The following is a 22,676-nucleotide window of genomic DNA, read 5'->3' as shown; positions in this document are numbered from 1 at the left end:
TTTTGAGTTTAGCGTCCCGTTCAGCAGCGAGGCTATATGAGACGTGGACATACTGATTAACGTAGAATCCGAACCACATGAGCTCGCACCGGAAATCGAACCCCGGTCTCCCACGTCAATATACCAATTGGTGTGGTTCCAAATTAATATTTCTAAAAGTTTCATATCATGCCAGTATTTAACACTGAAATTACTTAAGGAAAAATCTCATTTTGATCTTTGATCCTCTTCAACTTCGCTTGAGTCTCGCACGAAACTTTGGACCTTCATCTGTAACCTTAAGTTTCAATTTTCTAGGGTTTACCTTTATGCAACACAAACATGAAATTTACAAACAAATATAGTAACAGCCTGTATCATGTGTGTATTTGTATGTCCTACTTTAATGTTAAGTTAAAAATACACGGTTATAAAAACAGATGTGTCCTATCACCCTATGTTAATAAACACTAGAGGCAGGCACATACACAGGAATTTATTTCGGGAGGGGTCCAAAGTTTTTGAGGTGCTTCAAATTCAATATGAGGATAAATTATATTAAAATTTATAAAATTAACATAAGAGCAGACTGAATTTACAGAAAAGTCGGGATTTCGGAGGGAAGTCCGGACTCGGAGGATTCAGCCTCTTCGTACGTCTGTGACACAAAGTTGACGTGGAAAAAAGAAAATGAGATGCAACTTTGGTTTCTTTTTCAACTGTGCCATTATGGTTTGTATCTCTCAGACTATTCTACTATTTCATACGTTGTCTTTTAAACTCTACGCGTATTTTATTTACGTAACATATGCTTGTTCGAGTTCATCGTTTAGTATCTTAAACCCTTTTTCGTCTTCGCTTACCTGTGTTTCATCCTCAATTACACCCAAGTGTTCAAACTTATAGTGGAACTCTCATTTTGCAAAACCCGTTTGAGGTAAGAGGAAGTATTAGCAAGGTCATGATATTGATATTAGAGTAAGGCTTTTGAATGCTATATTGAACATTCAAAACTAAGTAAATGATAATGGTAAGGTTTTTGTTGTAATGATATTTCGTCTGCTCGAGATTTTGGACAGGCGAGATTTTGATCCACGAGGTTTTTGCCATTCAAGATATTGTTCAGCGATGTTTTGAGGTCTGCCGGGTTTTGGGCGTCTAATTTTCGGCTCCGAGATTCTGTCCGAATACAGAGCGGAACAACGGATAACTGAGAGTGTTTAGGAATATTGGAGAAAAAAGAACAATAGTAAAGCCAGTAAAAGAGGGGGAGGGGATGTTTAGGAGATTACTTCTTAACAAGTTGTATTTTGAGGGATGTAATACGAAGTATAGTATAAGATAAAAGAAAGCCCTCAACAAGGAGACTACAGTTGATGGACGATAAGGTAAACAATCCTTGAGTTCAAACGAAGGGATTAACGTAAAAGTAGCGCATGGAAGCTTCAAAAATTTGCTGAAACTGACTGAGTGATGACAGTGATGATGTTGATCAAGATTCATCTGTTATCCGAAATATCCGAATGACAACGGCGAACATATCATCCTGAAAAACAGATAGAAAAGAAATAAAAATATTTTAAGAAGAAAATAACACACACACACACATACACAGAGAGAGAGAGAGGGAGAGAGTAAAAGCATGAGTCGTGAGAATTATAAAATTTGTTAATATGCATAAAGTTACAAAACAATCTTAACAATCTTTATAAAAGCTAAACTTCTGTTGTGTACGGGTCTCACTTTCAAATAGTTTTTACATTTTAGAAGATGGCAGTTAAATGTCATACTGCTAACACAGAATTACGTATGACTAACACAAAATCACAAAAATATTCAATAAGAAGCCCTAAACGACAATAATAATATACTAACATAATAGGGTCTCAACTTTCAAATACGTGATACCAACTTTATGAGGGCTTGAACTAAGTGGTTTCTCTTACAGTAAAATTACAGGCAGTAACTATCTAAACAGCTGTGTGGAATAAGGATGATGGGTGAACATCAACTTCAGAGCTTCCATTCAGTATGAAATTCCTTCTTATCCGTGGAAAGTAGAAACATTATTGTTATCATATGTAATTCAAAACATCAACAAACACGCACGCACGCACGCACGTATATATATTTTTTGAGTGTTGTCTCCAATCTGATATTGCGAAATTCACGTTTTCATAACCAATAATAACGTATAATTTTCTTGGATTCTACATAAGTTCATGAGAATAATAGACGTATATTTAAGCCACAAGAATAGAATAAATCATAATATAACGTATAACAAAAATTATATTGCGCAACTAAAAAAAAAAAAAAAAAAAAAAAAACACTACTGTAAGAAAAATACAAACAATGAATGTATATATTATAGCTTAATTTTGATACTACAGATAGTACTTTATGTTGTTGTGATGTGTTCTATATTTAGGAAAGCATTATTATTGATGATTCTTTATTATTTTAAAATTATAGCAAACACCAGTTTAGAGCTAATAAAATGCAACAAAGTAACATAATTCACAAAAGTTCCGCAACCAATCGGTAAATTATGTCCATCTCTCCGAGTAATGGATTTCACATTGTTGCCACCTGAGTTTCGTGAAAACGCAGCGCGTACCCCAATGATGCATAGTGACAGTTACTCAGTTTTAGGATTTCTGGCTTGATGGGTGAACGTCACGACAAGGCTTTCAGCCTTTCCCTCCGATCTAGTGGCTAGCGTGCGCCTCTTTGGTGTATATGGTCTCGAATTCGATTCCTGGGGGAAAACATTGAACTTTGAAGTCATTGCCGTGATTCGGATTCTACCTTAAACTGTAGGTCAACGCCTCATATAGCCTCGATACTGAAAAGTGTTTGACAATATTTGAGAAAGTCGGGTTAACTAGTATGTGTTCGAGAGTACTATCAGGAACAAGCAACGAATCATCCGCAAAACTGCAAGAGATACTCAAAGGTTGATTGTACACGTAGAATGGGTGTCGCAGTCAATGATTGGTATGAGATCATAGGCGCAAGATTGGTGGTCAATTTGAAAACATAATAGTTGCAACCACATGCCGTGCCCTTACAGTGTGAGTTGTTCCATTACGCATCACTTACTCCTTTGGGTTCAGCAACGTCAACAAAAATGCGATTTTGACGATAGATAGGAAGAACATCTGTCGTTCTCTCGAGTCACAATTTTCATTCTACCTCTTGAATGGACGTGTACATGTTTGGCAAAAACTTCAGATTTGCTGGAGCTTTCGTGCATAGTGTCAATAGTTCAAGCAGGCGACAGCGAGTACGTGTATATGCTGTGTTATATTTTCGTGGCAAGAAGTAATGTCTCTCATAAGTAGACCATACACCACCCGAATTCAGCACAAAGAGGAATGTTTCTATAAGTATCTTTGCATTAGAAAACTCCCTGAAGTGTTAAGTAAGCAATCTACGTCAATACCGTCAATTTCATACGTTAGACATAATGTTGGGTTGTTCAAGTTTTCCGGCTTTAACGAATGCTCCGAACAGCTCTTAGTACGCACTGTAAGCGTAAGGCAGACTAACAATAAAACAGTAGGGTTAAATACTTAGAAGGATGACACTAGCAGTAAAACGAAAGACACTTCATTTAACCTTCAGGAAAGGACATCTATTAAAAAGAAAAAGGTATTCCAAAAAAAAGTTAAAAGTTGTACAAAACAGTAGTAGAAATATTTAACTTAGAGTCACTTGGGTCACGAGTCTTGTCCTTGTCATCGGCGTCTGAGTCTCATTTCTCAGATAAGGTCTGACCAGGTGATCCAGAAGCAGCCAAAAATCACCTCTGCAGCATTACTGCAAAATTTTATAGTTGATTAATCAACTCACTGCTTGAGCTAGAACATTCATTTATATAATTCTCGGTGTGAAGTAATCAAGATAACATGGTTTGAATACTTCATGTTTTCACAAATATAATTTAATATTTATTCGGTTTTCCATACATGGTTCTTGCACATACTCTATACAAAAATATTGAACAAAATACTGTTTTGGGTCAGCGGTGTCTTTTGTATTCTAAACAACAAGTTTTACAGGCCGATTAAACTTTGATTACCCCTCATAAGAGAAACACGTAGCTTATCTTTTCAATGATTCTGATGCTTTTGTACTCTGATAAACTTTGTAGTTATCTCTTAGTGCAATGTTTGACACAAAGAGATCAATAATAAGCGAGAAAGGAATTTATATTTAGTAATAAAGCAATGAGATAGGAGAGAATCATCTTTCCTAAAATTGCATTAGTAGTATCACACATACTCCTCATGTGTATGATGATGTTTCGTCTCCTAGTCAGTCCAAATCATGGGTCTGCCTATGATCTTCCGGATCATGGGTCACGAAATCCATGACCATTCTATCACTGTATCCCACTATGATTATACTTTGTGATATTAATAGTATACAGTGCAATAACGTCCTACAAACTGGTAGTTCATCAGCTCTAAATGTTTCGAATCCTAAGAATGAATTAAAAAATAATAAACTTTTCTTGAAGGGCCTTACTTTTTCGTCCTATAGGGCGGAATCTTTAAAGCGCGAGGCCTGAGGTAACTGCCCAGATTGTCCCATCTATGAGACCAAACAGTTAGTTTTCTTTAAAATTATGTTTATACATACCTAAAATTTGTATTTAAATAATATATTTATTTATCAGTGAAAAGAAAACATCTTACAGTAGAATATTCTCGAACATAAACCTCAGTATCAGACAAATTAGTATATTACTTCTCTCAAATTTTCTCCATTGTGTTTTCAGTATTAATGAGTTTAAAACTTCTTGTTCTTACTGACAGCAGTAAAGTTTCGTACTCCACAGATCAATACAACTAAAGGACAACTAAAAACATCCTTTAAAACGGTATTGAGAATCAGTATCCTCTAACGTTGTTAGGTTTGCGCATGATAAAATGGTAATTCAACTCATTTTCATGTTCTTTTGATCAGAATTTTACAGACATATTGACACCCACGATCTTTCTGGGGGAGGATACACGTTTAAAATTCCATAACACCCAATGGAAAGTGGAATAACACTTCAATAGAATAAGGTTATTGCCTTTCATCCCATACAAAATCTTTGCAAAGTTAACAACTGGAACAAAAATAACCCTAGTGTTTGACTGCAGCGTCTTATGCAATATGTGATTCTTTGTTTTGAAAATAAATTCAGGCACAAATCCAACTTTCAGGTATCCCTGATCTCCTAGCTTCTATAAAAGTTATATCTCTGATGTCAAAATAAAATGTTTATCCGTTCGTTATGGGTTTCAATTAAATACGTCGAGTGAGCGTAGTTGAGGAAAAGGCGTTCTCAGTTAGGCTTCAGGTTTCAATGCTACGGTCGGTCCTCGGCCATCATAATTAAGTTATACTTGGCTTCTTCGCTGTATCACCAGGTGATTACCAGGATGGTGCTTTTAGACAAACGAAATTTAAGTTGCCTTAGAAAAAGATAGGGAAATGGTATATAGATCAGAGATCGGAAAATATCGTATTTTGTGTTTAGGTTCCCTCGGATTGCCCCAAGGATGTACAGAATAAATGGCGCAGCTAAGCCTTCTGCCATGTATGTTTGTTTCCATTTCAAAATTGCAATCCGACTATAATAATGCTACTTTGAAGTGTTCTAGCAGTGAAGAATTTACTACTCTTGTTATTGATGAGCCTAACATAATTTTACTTGTTGAATTCAGACAACCATGATCACTTGATAACATTGAATATGATAAGAACTAGATGGAAGTGTAGTGGATTTTCCTTTTTATTTTCATAATGTGTTTAAATATTGCATACGTGTGTTAATATTATGTTTACATAAATATGTAATATTACATATTTTTTATATAATATTACATACTTCTTACATTTTAAGCGATTTTTGTTACATGTTTATGTACATATTTAGGGGGTTGATATTACATAAAAATCTGGACTCGACTTATAATGTGAGTATGTGTATAATCGGCAAAGACATGTATGTGGCAAATTTCATGTCAAAAGAGCAGTAAATAAGAACAATAAAACGAGAATAACACTTTCTTGTCCATTGAGCAACATTTTATTTTACTCATTCTAATTTTCGTATTTATAACTCTTTTCCTATGAAATTTACTACAAATATACATTTCCCGATTATACACATAGTATCAGTATTAAAAGTACCCTGCAAAATCATTATCAAATTATGTTCTTACAAGAAGACAGTTTTAGATATGCGACAATCATTTTGGACATGAGTGTACAGAAGCTAACATTAATTAATATAAAACAATCTATTGTCCGTCAATTTATGTTATTCACTATAATATTGAACTGTGAAAGGAGAAGATAATAGATTTACTGACATTTAATCTTAGTAGTTCATTATGTGTGAGATTTTAAAAACTTGCAACAGTCAAACAATAGCTGTTATTCTGGCTTGCCTTTTCATTTAAACTTCAAACTACAACATGATCATATCTCTTCTTTCCGACGATGTTTCCATATGTGAGATAGCACTTGTTCCGAAGGAAAATCTCAACCTAGAAGTATTGAAGACATGTATCAATTCAATTGCGAGAATTTTGTTTCTACAGAAAATCTTTTCAGCTTTCGCATTCCTCTGAGAATTTTTTTTAAAAAATTTCTTTACTGATACTTTGAGAGGTTAAAAGTATATTCATCAACACTTGTTGCTGAAACGCTGAAGACATAACGAAACAACGATCTAGGACAGAGAAAGTTGGTTTCGTCACAATACACGTGATCTGTGCTCCAGGAAGATTATAAGAGGTTTTTTTTTAATATTATTATTTTACCTTCGTATCTTTTTTTCTTTCTTTCTTTCGTTCTTTATCCAACTACCTTGATCATTCACCTGACTTTGGATGAATAGTTACGTCTTAGGTTGTCTTTAGAGTGCTTATCACATTGGTCAGTTATTGCAGTTAACTCGTGCTGTTTACTTGTGTCACATCGCGCGAGGTTTTCTTCTAAGGAAGTTCTCACTAAGGTAGGAAGCATGACTTTTTTACGCATGACTGATTGTTGATTAATGCTGTTGGTCAAAGACCCATAAAGACACTGTGCGGATAGAACCTTCAACTGTATTACATAGTCTAAAGTAAGCAATTGTTCGTAGTTTTATCATAAATTTTAAGTTTTTTTTTTTTTTTTTTTTTTTTTTTTTTAAAGAAATATAACGACTTTTTCCCCGAAATATGTTAATTACGTTTTTGGCCTCGAGAAATTAGCTTAGTTTTAAGTTCAGGAAAAAAGTTTTGAGTGCCTTTTGAAGCTTAAGAAAATTCCTTCTAGGCTTTTGAGCAAACTTGAAATTTTTCATTTTATTCGAGATCATTGAGGTGAATTTATTACACGAAATTTTAAGAATCGACTGTGTTATGGGAAATTTGTGGTCGAAAAACTGTTCCATCTACTTACGTAGTATTGGCATGTACGGTATATTCGTATTGAGATGACGATGACCACTTATTCCCCTTTATATAGACGTATTTCTACAATTCTGAGCAGGATAATCAACATTTACCTCAGTTAATTCAATATTTTCCCATAACACTACATGCAACAATCTGTGTGCTCCGCATTGCTTCTGAATTACGAACTTTGTGCGTTTTCATTACATAACTGGTACCACTGACATACAACCAATCAATTTCGATCAATTACGTTAAATTTTTGTTTTTATAAATTATTTTGAATAAGACAAATAATATTAGCATAATCACTGTTGAAAGCAGAATTCGATTTTTTAAATTTTGATTTGATTTTAGTGCCTCTTTCAGCAGTGAGGCTATATAAGACGTAGATCTACAGATCAACGTGAGATCCGAACCACATGATCTGCCGGGAATCGAACCCAGGTCTCACACGTCAAAGGCACGTACGCTAACTGATTAGCCACGAGAGAGCTCACAAGCAGAATTCGAAACCATTTAAAACGACATATTTAACGCAGAGAACTTAAAATCTTTTAGTGTTGTCGAATGTATTGGCGTTACCTCAGAAGGTGGAAAATCTCTGAAATGGATTTGTGCCTCTAGAATGAAGTGTAAAGCTTATTTGTCAGTTCTTTGCCGAACAATTATTTCTGTATTCTGGGACATCAATAAAGGTCGAAAAGTGATCCACACGGTGGAGCTAATATTAAACTAATGGCATTACGCACCAGCTCCACATAAGCTTCCTCAGCTCAATTTTGAATTTTAAATGCCATTGTTTCTAGTATGTATAGTAGAAACATAAATGATTCCTTAAGCATTTCTAGAAAAAGTGTTTGATTCTTGTATTACTTAACGGAATCCTTTGATATTTTAAGGATATAGAGATACATTATATACATTTTTCTCTACTTGCTTTTACGTGAAAGAATCTTTATTTCTATGGGCGGGTTAAGTAAAAACGGTGCTTTATTAGACGCTTTCGACGTAACTTCGTTCTATTCATTTCAAAAGTATTGTTAATTAGAAAATAAAATGTAGGTACAGTTAAGACTTCTCATACTCTCCTTTTCATAGATATAGTTACATAATATTTGTCTCTGAAATTTTGACTTGCACACTTCTTGTTTACATTTGAAAAAAAATATAATAAATAAATAGAGCTAATTATCTTTAATTCAAATGTCACTCATTCCCTACTGTTCCTAAATGGTCGAAAATTTCCAATATTTCGAAATATTCGTGGCATAAAAATTTCAGTGTGTGAATCTTTATATAAACTGTTTATCTTTGATTCTATTCAGGGCCGTCGCGTGTGCGGGGCGACCGGGGCAATTGCCCTGGGCGCCGGGACGACAAATCAACAAAATTCAAGGAATTCAAATTATGTTTGTAAATGATTTTTTAAAAAGAAAATAATGTTAATTCAGATATTTTAACAATGATGAGGCAATGACTAATATAAGTAAAATTACTGATAATGTACAACATCGTATAGGATTATTCATCTAGAACTCTCTCCAGCTCTCTTTGAGAAGAGATGTTTTCTTGGAAAACTGACCGAGATCTGCTAGTACTTACTTACCCGTATGAGTTTGGTACAAACTAAAGAAACTTCAGTAGAATTCAATAACATTTCTTTATTTCTATTCTGTCCAAAAAATGCTCAAGTAATACCACAATAATTGCAACTACAATTATCTACTTATTTTGACACCACTTGATAAATAACCGGTTAGCATCACATACAAATTCGCACGTACTTTTCAATCAATAACAGAATAAATGTATTTTCAGTCCTTCAATTCTATATTAACCTCGTACAACTTTATCTATTAACTATCAGGGACGTAGCCATAGATGGGACTCAAAGGTTGCTCCCTACTAAAATGGAAAAATAAATCTTAATAACGTTGAAATTTAGGCTATCCTAAATTGGTTTAAATTTAAAACAGTTTTTAAAAAATCGTTACGATGCAATTTTAAGGCTTAATGTTTACAAAAAAATTCGAGGGGTACTGCCGGAACTCGTGTACTTGGGGGGTAGGGTATTCCCAGACTCCCTTTTCTGGTGTTCCCGAATCGAAATACTGGCTACGTCCTTGTCAACCATTACAATGTCAACAACAAATCATTGTCGTGTTCAATAAACATCTTTTTTAAAATAATAATAATAATAATAATAATAATAATAATAATAATAATAATAATAATAATAATAATAATAATAATAATAATAATAATAATTTTCCATTCGCTTTAAAAAGTTGACATAATACCAACTTCTTTTATTTTACATTCCATATTTAAATCTAGGAGTACAGAATAAACTCTGGTTGTTTTTCATAACACACTGGGGGTGGGGGTGCCTGAGAATTCTCGCCCCGCCTACAACCCACGCTACTGCCCTGATTCTATTTATACGAAATTTTCGGGTAACTTCAGCTTCTACGTCATTTAAGAATAACATGAGGAAAATACACGGATATAATGTTATATCCATAAGCTCAAATGTCTAGAGGCCTACAGTATTATTAATTTAAAGAGTTGCAGTTTCAATCCAAGGCTATCGAGATTCTGGTGGAGAACGTTCTTTCCCTTTCATTATTCTATGTTTGCTTGGTTCTGTCTTTCTCTTTCATTATTTTCATTCTACCATTGTTTCTTATGTAGTTTCCATTAGCCTGTCGGGTATAATCGATGCGTAGTAATATTAAAAATTTCGTATTTTTGAAACCATTCTCTACAGGGCCATTACATATCAGAATTAACGATTTTCTTTTGCTCTTCCTATCTATAGTAGTTTCCGAAGAGCCGAATTGTTAATGCACATTTCCGACGTTCGATTTCTGGGGGATGGAGATACACGAGTTTCATTGTTGAGTTAACTCAGTGGGCAATTGGAAGCTAGTGAAATTAATAAGTTTTTAATTTTGCTCTAGAAAGCTAGAAATAACGTCGATGATAACCAACGTGCTGACCACACACCCGACATTCAGTAACTGAAAGCCGTCTGATGGTTATAGCTCTTTATGAATTTATAACACAGGAAGATTGTTTAGTTATCAAATTTCAGAAATGCTTGTGACTTCTTTATGGATTAATAAAATCGGACATTAGTTTATTAGAAACATTTGCCACTTCACACTTTCTAGCCTCGTAAGAAAAATTTATCTTTTTAACGTCTCCAAAAATACTCTCACCACCGTTACATACACGCACACACAGTACACATACATATAATTTATTGACTTCCTTTAAGGAAGACTAAATTATAAAGAAACGCAGGTTTTTAAAATACTTTGCGTGCTCATGGGCCAGGGTTCGAATCTCAGTAAGAAAGCGTTAAAATTTGAATCCATTACAGTGGTTCGAATTCCATTTTAAACTAGAGGTCCATGTTCTGCTGAAACTTCAACCATTACCAACAACAATTAAAATGCTTTGCTTTTTTAAACTTTATTTTAAGTTTAAAAAACTTCAATTTTTGGTGAAAAGTTGTGTTTCATAACTGCTCCCATTAATATTCGAAAATGGTGAACATTAACTCTTAACCACTCTGGTGAAAAAGTTACAATTACACTCTGGTGGGGTATGACAGACCCCAACTGTTTCTTTCGCGATTAATTTTGTAGTGCGTTTTTTTTTTCACGGTTAAGTTAGTGATCTTACGTTTCTTTCTTGTATTAGAAGTTACCAATAAATATGAACTCGTTAAGCGATTAAATGCAAACCTGCTAAGAAGTTACTAGTATCACATTGAGAAATATCAGGCTGGATAATATTTTTTTCAGAAGACAATGGATGTATTTTGCTGTTTTTCCTCTATCGTCACTGCCATGTATTTGCTCAAGAGAAGATTCATCATTAATGACTGAGTGACCATTCTTCCAATTGTTCTTCACTTGTATTGCTTTCAATTTCTTCGTTTTTGATTCTTCCAACTGTCTTCAAGAACTTACATAAACTATTTCTAGGATATTCTAAAGTATTTTAGAGGTTTTTTTCCTCCTTGACATTTAGTCCTTATATTGGTATTTTCAAGTAAATCTTAACCTCAAATATACACTCAACAGATATTTGTACAGTGTCATATATTTTATAAAGAGATGCAGTTTTATATTCATTTGAAAATTGGCTAGACGCAGAAGGTAATGCCTTCAATAGGGCCAGAGGCATTTGTTGTGTCGTTATGAGTGTTCTATGGGTAAAACACAAAATTTGTAAAAGCAAAAGTTAAAAATATATAGGTACATTGAGTTTGCCATTCGCGAAGTGCAATAAAAAGTACTGACGTTTATACTCGGGTGGGGTATCTCAGACCCCAACTAACTAGGTAGGTACTTGAACCTCAACTCACAAAGTTGGGGTGATGTATATATTTCCTGAAAGCTTGGGTCAAGGTAAGATCAAAACCGGTTACCAAAATTGGGGAGGTCTCAAACATTCCCCTTGAGGGCAGGACGTTACTCATTTTTATTAACACCTTTAAGCGTGTCTTAAAGTCCGTTGCAATCCCGAAAAATCTGAAACGGTGAGACAGATATGAAAACAGAAAAACATGTCTTTCATCATTTCAAAAGTACAACGTATCAAAGTAAAATAAATTGTCCCAGGGTCCCCCGCAGGGTCCCAGACGAGGTCCAACTTAAAATTTTTAAATGGAAATGCGGTCAAGTTGCATATCGTATGAAACTTGGTGTTAAATAAAAGAAGATAAATCAAGTCGCTGCTCTCTACGATAAGTCTGTGCAAAATAGCGGTGGGTCAAAATATCAACACAATCTTCATTGCAAAGCCTATGGTCACTGATATGAATCTGAAACGGTGGAATACGTGTAGAAACAAAAACACGGATATGTCATTATTTCAAAAGTATAATGATTCAAAGTAAAAAAAATGTTCCAGGGTCCCTCGCAGGGTCCCAGTCAGAGTCACACTCAAAATGTTGAAATAGGAAGGGGTTAAAATTGAGTATCGTTTGAAAACTTGTGTTAAGTGAAAGAAGAGAAAACAAGTCTCGACTCTTGATGAAAAAGTCTATTGCCACTCCTATTAATCTGGAACGGTGAGACAGGTGTAAAAACAAAACAATAAAACTAGAATGCATCAAAGGAAAAAAGAAATATCCCTGTTTCAACTGCAGTATTCCAGACGGGATCTAGTTTTTGTTTTGTTTTCTGTGGTTTTGCACCTGTCTCACTGTTTCAGGTTAATAGGAGTGGCAATAGACTTTTTCATCAAGAGTCGAGACTTGTTTTCTCTTCTTTCACTTAACATAAGCTTTCAGACGGTACTCAACCTAAACCACTTTCCATTTCAACATTTTGAGTTGGACCCCGTCTGGGAGCCTGGAACACTTTTTTTTACTTTGAATCATTGTATTTTTGAAATAATGACATATCCGTGTTTTTGTTTCTACACGTATTCCACCGTTTCAGATTCATATCAGTGACCATAGGCTTTGCAATGAAGATTGTGTTGATATTTTGACCCACCGCTATTTTGCACAGACTTATCTTAGAGAGTCGGGACTTGATTTATCTTCTTTTATTTAACACCAAGTTGCATACGATATGCAAGTTGACCCCTTTCCAATTAAACATTTTGAGTTGGACTCGGTCTGGGACCCTGCGGGGGACCCTGGGACAATTTATTTTACTTTGATACGTTGTACTTTTGAAATGATGAAAGACATGTTTTTCTGTTTTCATATCTGTCTCACCGTTTCAGATTTTTCGGGATTGCAACGGACTTTAAGACACGCTTAAAGGTGTTAATAAAAATGAGTAACGTGCTGCCCTCAAGGGGAATGCTTGAGACCTCCCCAAATTTAGTAACCGGTTTTGATCTTACCTTGACCCAAGCTTTCAGGAAATATTTACATCACCCCCACTTTGTGGGTTCAGCTTCAAGTACATCCCGTGTAAGGCATATTGTAAAAAGCCACAGTATTTTTTTTTCGGACTTGTAAAATGATAATTCAAGCCAAACTATAAGTGTAGACCAGAAAGCAGCTAAGTATCTTTAAATTTAGAGAAGAACTTATCACGGCTAGGGTCTGTGAGACCTCACTAGAGTAGTTAAAAGTTAAGTCGGTTTATTGGACAGGAATAAACTTGGCCATTTACATAAACTTCCAACAACAGAAAGTCGCTTGCTTTTCGCATTTTACAATAAGATATTGTTATACTATCTTACAGCATTACTTTCTCCTGAAGCTAACATTTCACAAGTAATCGAAATGCGAGGTAAGTAATTTTGCAAATTGGGTTGACATTTTCACAGAATGGTCTTTTCAAATATGAAATTGATCCCGAATTCATTTAAGGATGTAAAATAAATCTTAAAAGAAGACAAGCAATATCTTTAGTAAGGAAGTCTATGGGTTCACAAGAACAGAAGAAAGGTTAATTATTATACCTCTAAAGTAGCCTTGTAATGTGTTGGAAAATACGTCCATTCTTTTTTGCTTTCCCAAGTGTATATATATATATGTTGTATCTCAGCTTGATGAAACATAGTAGTGTTTGTATATGTAGAAATAATCCATTGACGTCAGTTAACATCTTTCATGCTGTCCTCTTTAATGCTTAATAATTTTTGTGTCTTCCACTACGTCAATGCATATTTTAGGATATTTTTTTCACTGAATTTTCTACGTATAGAAGTACATCCGTTAAAGCAGTACGAAGAAATGACCTTGAACTTGAATGAACTAGTACCATGATACTCACAAGTATTTTAGAGGCTTTTTCCTCTTACATTAATTCATAATTGCTATATAACTATTCTGATTATACAAAGGTGCAAAAAGATATTTTACTTTTCTATCATATGACGAAACCAGTTTTTTTTTTTTTAATTTGAATATGAAGTCAAGTGTCAAATTGCTTATTCCGTTGGTGCGTGCTCAGGTAAAATCGGATTTGCTTAATAATCCTGTTTAAAACTTAATCGTTTCCAGTGTGTCTGAAACTCTTATGCCGTAAATCAATGGTCGCCAAACTTATGAAGCTTCTGAGATACCCTAACATTTTTAAATCCTACTGTGAACTACCAAGGAAAAGAACTAACAACTTAAAAAAAAAATCTTACATTTGTTTATTGCCTATAAACTTACATTCATTAGTTAGCCAACCGGAGCGTTAACGCGATGTACCGAAAATGAACCCGCGAGTTACTAATATCTCGCGATCGACGATTTGGCGATCACTGGCGTAAATCGTAAAAGGAAATGTTTAGTTTCTAAGAATACAGTGGAATAGTGAAGGAATCAGTTTCCTCTTTTATACAGTTGAGTTGTAATCGATTAGTTTGGACGTAACTCTACTTCATCCAATTTACTTTTAAAAAGGCGACTATATTTTCTTTTATTAGTCCCCTGAATTCTTACAAATTTAACAAAAATTTTGTAATTTACGTAAAACTTTGCAATTTATCTAAAATTTTTGCTGCAATGAAGAAATACCCCAGATTTTCTTCATTGCAGAACATACTATTTGAACTTATAGCGTAATCACATTTTTTTAAATAGTGCAAAAGATAAAGACGTATTAAAATTGTACAAAATCACTTTTTTTTAAAAGACGTAATACTTGAAAAGAGGTCTGTCATCAAAGTGCATGACATCACAATTAATTTAAAGATTTGCTCCTTGAAAACGAGGAACTTTCATTATAGCATTTTCTGCTTTTTGTGGGTAATGAAAAATGTAAAATTGTAAAAAATGAATGAATAAATAAATAAATTTCTTCAATTGCATTAGCATTCTTCCTACTTTCTTCACTCCATCAGTATCATCATCACTGTCTCACTCAACTTTGGTGCATAGTTGTGGGATGTTAAATTTTTAAAATATATAGAGTAATTTTGGGTCACATGGGCTGTTCAATATAATGTGGGCAGAACTAAGGTTTTCGGAGTATTACTCATACCAAAATTAACCTAAAACTGACTTTGTTAGTTGACAACATTGTATACACCAGTTAAAAGCCGGATACAAATGTGCACGAAGGTTGCTATTTTCTGTTATTTTGAAAAACAAAGGTGAGTAATTGTCGTTATTTAATTTGCACAATTTGTTGTTTGAAAATTTCAGTATCATGGCTATAAGGAGTTCATGCACTATAATCTTTTGAATACAAAAGTCCGCTCATTTGTGGTATTCTACAGATATTGCATTATCACTACACAACAAAGGATGGAGCTGCCCAATTGCATCCTAACTGCATTGTTGCAAATTACTAAACATTGTCATTAGTATAATATGAGCATATTCATTTTGTACAAAATGGGCAGTTATAATAAACATGCACTGAACAATTATCAGATAAAGGATGAAATATCTTAATATTATATATACTTTTTCATCTTCAAAGAGAATGTTTTGAAAAATATTGTAAGCGCAAAAGTTATATTTTACTTCAAAGTACGCCTCTGAAGGCAAACTGACTTCAAATAATTGGCTGCAACCAAGTGACAAATTTCTCTTAAGACCACTGAAGGAACACACATTACACATTTGTGATTAGTATTTAAATCGTGATCACACCTTTAACTAAACTTGGGTTTTGCCACATTTTGTCACAAGCGTGGTGCAAATTGACAAATTTGACAAAGGCAGTCAATGGGTTCCGCGATCGGCCTTTCTAACCCTAATGCAATAGCAAATGACGCTTATGTTGGAAATAAACTGAAACATATGAGCAAAAACTATATTTTACTTTTACCATATCATATACATTTAAATTTATCACATTTTGTTTTGGTGTCTAACACTGTAGTTTTCAAGCAGCTAAGAATATTACAATGCATATTGTGTAGTTTCTTTCTAATGCTTTCATGTATTTTATAGTGTTAGTGTACGGCTTAAATTGGTTCAGTATTTAGTACCATTTCATCCATTATTATATTTTCCTCTTAGTTTCTCATGGATAATCTAATTACCAATGAGAGGTACCTGCTCATTTTATCCATAATGCCTGTCCATATTTCACATACATTTTGTTAAATATGGTCAATTGCAGTAAGGTTAGTATTTTTAATTTTCTCGACAACCAATCAAATTTTTCTTTGAAAGCAAACTCCATTAGAGTAAACACAAGGTATCAGTCTAGATTGCTGAACATTTGTTGTCAAATTATATTTTAATATCTATGAGAAATTTTAAGATTTTTCTTTTACTGCCAATATTACCCAATTAATAAATCCAGAAGACAGAGTTGACATTTTAACATCTTTTCGTACATACGAGCAATAACGTTATGCTTGCAACAGTAAACGGCACTAACGATTGATATCGCTTTTGTTCTCCACAAGTTTATTTTGTAAAAGTGATAATTCTAGCTAATTTGTTAGTAACTTTCTGTACGTAGAAGCACTAACGTTGCGCTTGTAACACTAACTAGCGCTAACGTAGCATTATCGATTAATATAACTTGTATTATGATTTCCAGATAAAACGATTTTGACTTGCAACGTTTTAAAAATACATTAATTTGGTCAATATGACCTCCATTTTCAAAGAATATATTTTCGAATCAAGTATAATTTCATAGGTTTCGATTAGGTACAGGTTAAGATTAAAGATATCTAAAAAACTTTGACTAATTTACTCAGCACTATTTTCTTCTTAACTATGATAGAAATTTAGCCAGAAAAATGTTGATATTATTTTAATTTCTGATGCACTTTGAGAAGGATGTAAAAATAAAAACGGGCCGAGTGCCTGTAGCATCCTATGGTTTTGCCAATTATTAATTGAAAATATATATGATATTCGAATCGTGTCACTTGTCACAATATAAAACAAATCTTAATAGAAGGGAGATGGGGAATGTAACCTGTATTGAATCATTAACAGTAAATTACCTAAAAGACAGTATCCACCTATGTGAATGTTTGACTCTTTATTGTTTGCAGCTGTTGCTATGTGGCAGGAACTGCATAAAATAGAAATTTTGCACATCGGTTTTCGTGTCAATTGATTCAGCTTCGCAGCATATTTTCAAAGCTCACAGAATTTAATATTTCACCGGGGTCAATATTCTGTGCTCAGCTTTCTGTTACTCGCAAAAATCGTACGGTATTTCTTGAATTTCTTGAGAGGCTATAATAACTTACTATTGGAGTGTTTACCTCTGGTGTAAGAGATCCCTGGTTCAACCCCAGGCCATGTGACTTTATGGATGATAACATTATGCCAGTGAGTTTTCTCGAGAGTCTCCTGTTTCCTCTAACATTCTCATTCCACCAATTATTTCATAGCCATTCAGTTTCATTAATCGTCCCTCTGCTTCGGCCTGGACAGCATAACGGAGGAACATAAAACTTAGAGATTTAATTTACTTATAAATAAACTTAGAGATTGAATTATTTTTCTTCAAATTGAGCTAGCTCTGAACTCATGAAACTCTGGACGTATGCACTATGTTCAATAGAGTTCTAATGAGCACGCAAACAGATTATTCTTAAATATATTCTTAAATATTAAAAAGATAGAATTCTCTTTGTTATGATGATACTCGCAGAAACTATATTGACTGTATCCAAGGTCACTAACATGTCGTAAAAAGTTTAGTAACATATCTGCCTTAATGTAATATTACAGACACTAAAAAGCTCAGCTTATTCTGGTTTAACGTACAGAATCTTTTTTCTATATTGTTTGCTTTGTGTTGCCAAATAAAATTAGGCTACATCAGAAATAATTTAATACTTCGAAAGCTCTATAACTTATTACAGATCACCAAAGTAGTTACTACAAATTAATTGAATTAGCTAAACTCATAAAATTAACTGCATGACACTGCAACCTCATATAATGAAGTTTTTTTTAATGTGTTAGCTCTCTTCCCTGGGCTAGTGGCTGAGCTTGTATCATTGGTACACAAGATCTTGAGTTCAGTTCTTTGTAGGAGAGCACAGAACCCATTATAGTGATTGAGATCCTACTTTAAATTGCATCGGGTGCTTCCTGGTCACCGTATCTGTTTGGTCATTTGGTATATCCGAGTCTGAGACACGAGACCCAAATAACCTAGAAAATAACCATGACAAACGTGACACGTACCATCACTAATATTGAAATCGCACATATTCTAAATATATTAGTAGTGATATGGATACCTAAAATAAATCGAATATCAGCTATATTGCAGACTGCCAATGAAACGTTTGTCACCGTTACTTATTAGTTCTTGCAGTTAACTCAAAATAGAGTAGATGGACGATCAGCAAAACTTCATGTTCATCACGACTATTGGAAACAGGGACGTACACAGGAGGTGGGTCTTAGGGATTCCTCCTGAAATCACGACTTTTCTGTAAATTTAGTCTAATTTTAGGGAAGACTTTACTAATTTTAATATAATTTATTCTCCGATTTGAACCCCTCCCGAAACAAATTCCTGAGCACGTATCTGGTTTGCAACGTCTCAACTTATTCTGCGTATTCTGCAAAAATAGCATTGTCTTGAATACATCATGTAACTATCAATGTTATCACTTTTAATCGATTAAAAATAAATAAGAATTGTAAATGTGTTTTGTTTCTTTCTCACAATTCCATCTTTAATGATAGAATTGAAGAACTAATTGCATTAACATGACCATGATGTTCATATTTCCACCGGGTGGAGACTCTTCATACAATGTCGTTTCCCAAAGATTACATTAGATTTCTTCAGTGATTTGAAAAGTAAAGGGAGTCTCCAGCTTTATGTTAGTATACCTTATATGTCTTAGCCTATAAAAAAAAGAAAAGATAAAGTAGATCATTAGACATGGTAGTGGATCGAATTCACTCATTTTTCAGGAAAGAAAACAACAAAACGTTATTTTGAAAAAAAGGATTTAAAGAAGAATGGAACTTGTACTTTTTAAACAAAAGTTTCTTTTCCAAATGATCTTTCCCCCAACAGGTAATAAGTTAGTTCAGCATAAATCAATTGCTAAGCCTATTAAATTAAAAACATATATCTTATATTGCAAAGCTCACGGATTAATCAGAATCCTAAGTACTGAGAGAATCCTCGTAATATATTTATCATGAAACTTAATCGTAGTCTGTTACATTTTATAGGCTGTGCAAGATTTACACTGACCTACTTGCTTCTAAAGTTTGCAGGACTTAACTTGATTCACTTGTAGCTAGACTTAGTAGATGCGGCTTGAAGCTTGCAATATTTAATTTAAACCACTTGCCGTTAGAGTGCAGAAGAGGCAGTATTAGTGTACTTCATTCTTAGAACAAAGCAAAATGTTTATCTATGTATTGTAGGAAGTACACAATTAAAAGTAAAATTAGGCTATATCTTATATAGTAACAAAAAAGATAGAAATAACAGCAAAGGCTGAATGTCAAGTAGAAATCTACAGCTTCTATCGAAGCCTGTGTTCAAAGGCGAATTGAACGCGAACTATTCAGGGTAAATATGTAAATACTTTCTAAAGAAATACAAGAAATTTAACATTGGTACAAACAGACAAATATATGAGCGGCTCGAAGGAAGCCAATGGTAAGTGCCATATCCGGTGAAATTGAGTTATTATATAGAATGGGTTAGGATAAGGATCAATTACTTTCTTGTATAAAATAAAATATTATACAATATTCTACTTTGCTTTCATCTTCAATGTAATTTCATTGAGTCAGTGTTTGTACAAATAAGGGGAGTAAAAAGTAAATTTCTTGTTTAGTTTCTGTAGCATCATAACAAAAATTTTGTCCTTTTATTGTATCTACAAGCCTTGACACAGTGAGAGTTCACAATTAAGTACTTTAAAAATAATGAAATCGTACACTTTAACCTTGCTGTAGATTGTGTTTTAAAGAAACACTAGGCACTTCATATTTTCAAAATAATAATAATAATCAATTAAATACAATTTCAAATTTTACGTCCAACAATTGTGCCCTTTAGGATAGAGGAGACTGATTATTAATAAAGATATTCGGTGATTATTAATGAAAGCAGTGTCCCACGCGCATGGTTAGGAAATGAGTAATGGGAAGACAACGTGGGAGGACACAGGAAAACGCTGAGAAAATCCGCAAATACGATGTTTTCCACAAACACGCATATCTGAGGTTCAAACTAGGGATCTCTCGTACCAGAAGGGTAACACTATACCACTGAGCAACCGGGTCCAGTAATAATAATGTTTAAAATGTAATTTGCAGACTATTTGGGGACACTGTTTCCTCATGCTTCTATGTCTCTGCCTATATATTTCATTCAGACTTAAAATTTTAAAAGTTATTATTATTCAGACAGTTATTATTCAATAGGCTACTAACGTAAGTTCAATTTCCTTCTAATCTAATTTATCCCAAAATAAAGCAATATTATTCTTATATAATTCTCAATCAAAGTATTTATGACATTGTATGTATATAATTTCATAAATTCCTGCCATTCTTAACTAGGCAAAACTGTCAACTTTCTCCATTTTCCCGTCTTGTTTGCAGTTTTTTAAACTCTTTTTTTGTTTATTTTTGTGTTTTCTTTTCTGACGTAAGTTTACGCAACTGAAAGTGAGATGATAGTTTTTTTCTTTCTTTATCTTTTTTGTTTTGTCTTCTAGAGACTTTCACTACATAGAACATACTCCTTAGAAGTCGAAGACGCCTCGTCGTCTGTGTGTATCATCACACAGGATCAAAGCTATACTGAGTTGAAAAAGAAAATAAAATAAAAAGTTTCCCAGTCTTCATTTGTTCTCATGTTAAAAGGAACACAATATATTTTTTTTTCCTTGTTAACAAATAAGTTATGGTTATATGTAACAAATTTAACAAACCTAGAGGGGAAACATTATTTTAATAACATGACAGAAATTTTACTTGGAAACTGATTTTCTTTCTTTCTTTTTTCTTATTTTTAAAGATACACACTTGGCCATTGAAACCATAGTACAATACTTTTATGATATAGAAGGCTTGCAGCCATGACATACTTTTCATTAGAAATACAAGGAAGTTATTTCTACTGACTTCCGTTTCGTTTTATTGCTCTTCTTAAGCAATATTTCACCTATTTCCCTCCGAAAAGTATGAATAACACGTAGAAGTATATTATTTAGCTGTTATGGTACTACTTTACTTTGTCAAGGGTCTGGTTACTTAATCCTGCTCGAGAACAGAATGTCAATGTATGGAAGAACCATGGACATGTTTAAATAAATAACTGTGCAATAAAACTATATTTAACTAGGTTTTACAAATATAGGCGACCTATCTTTTTATTTTTCGATTTCTTGATTTCCCGTTTTTTGTATACCATAGGTGAAAGGAGCTGGCTATCAATCTTTGTTCTTTGCTTAGTTTAGGTGATTAATAAAATGTCTTTCTATGCGAGAGATTTCGTGTTCGATCCTCGGTATGGGTACTTGTCTAAAATTCAAAAGCCAAAATCATTTGCGATTTCACTTTAAGCAGTAGGTTTCGTGGAAAATAATGCTGAACTCGAGTCACTCAATCAATCAATCAACTGTCAAACTTCGATTGTTAATTATGTTAGAATTTCCCTTCACTCACAGCCCTCAGATTATCAGCTATGAGTAGGGACTAAATTGTAGTGCTTAAACAGTAAAATAGTATTCACATTTAAAGGGACAAACGAAGTGCATACTAAATTTACATATTTACTTTTTTTATTTTATATCTTTTTCTTTTATACAGCTAACAGGTAAATATCAGAATTTTGTTGTTTGAAATACTATTCAAACCGAAACGAATACTCCATGAAATTGTTTATAATGTTACGTAGATTCTATACTATTATAGATTGTGTCTATTATTCTGTATTATAGGGGCCGCGGTGGCTCAGTGGTAGAGCGTTCACCTCTGGTGCTTGGGGTCCCGGGTTCGATCCCAGCCCCCGCCAAGTGAACTTTGTGGTGGACAAACACCGTGTGCGTGGGTTTTCTCGGGGTTCTCCCGTTTCCTCCCACTTTCTTCATTCCACCATTTCATTCATTACTCATCATCACCGTCTCCTTTAGCCTAACCGGCATAACCGTGGGACGTAAAACTTAAAGATTTCATTTCATTTTTTTTATTCTGTATTATAGATTGGTGCCGTTTTGGTCATGAGTATTACATTTGTATATTTGAATTCAGTTATTTGAAGTTTTGTCCCTCGTTTCAATACCGAACCCAAACGACAAATAAACCTACGTTTCAATGTGGTATCCAATGCACCAACAGCAGATCAATCC

At 33.8% G+C, this 22,676-nt stretch overlaps 1 protein-coding gene across 1 annotated transcript in view; it reads left to right on the top strand.

Moving 5' to 3' along the window:
* The first annotated feature begins 6,857 nt into the window (after nucleotides 1-6,857).
* Nucleotides 6,858-22,676, top strand: part of LOC145693318 (alpha-tocopherol transfer protein-like) — a 143,605-nt gene continuing 127,786 nt past the window's right edge. Inside the window, exon 1 of the mRNA XM_081769200.1 lies at nucleotides 6,858-7,003. The gene's annotated coding sequence lies outside the window, so the exon portion shown is untranslated. The remainder of the gene's footprint in view (nucleotides 7,004-22,676) is intronic.

This window comes from Thermobia domestica, chromosome 8 (genome assembly GCF_964235325.1).
Source record: "Thermobia domestica chromosome 8, izTheDome1.hap1.1, whole genome shotgun sequence".
NCBI classification, from domain to species: Eukaryota; Metazoa; Arthropoda; class Insecta; order Zygentoma; family Lepismatidae; genus Thermobia; species Thermobia domestica.
This window is presented reverse-complemented; position numbering and strand designations above follow the sequence as displayed.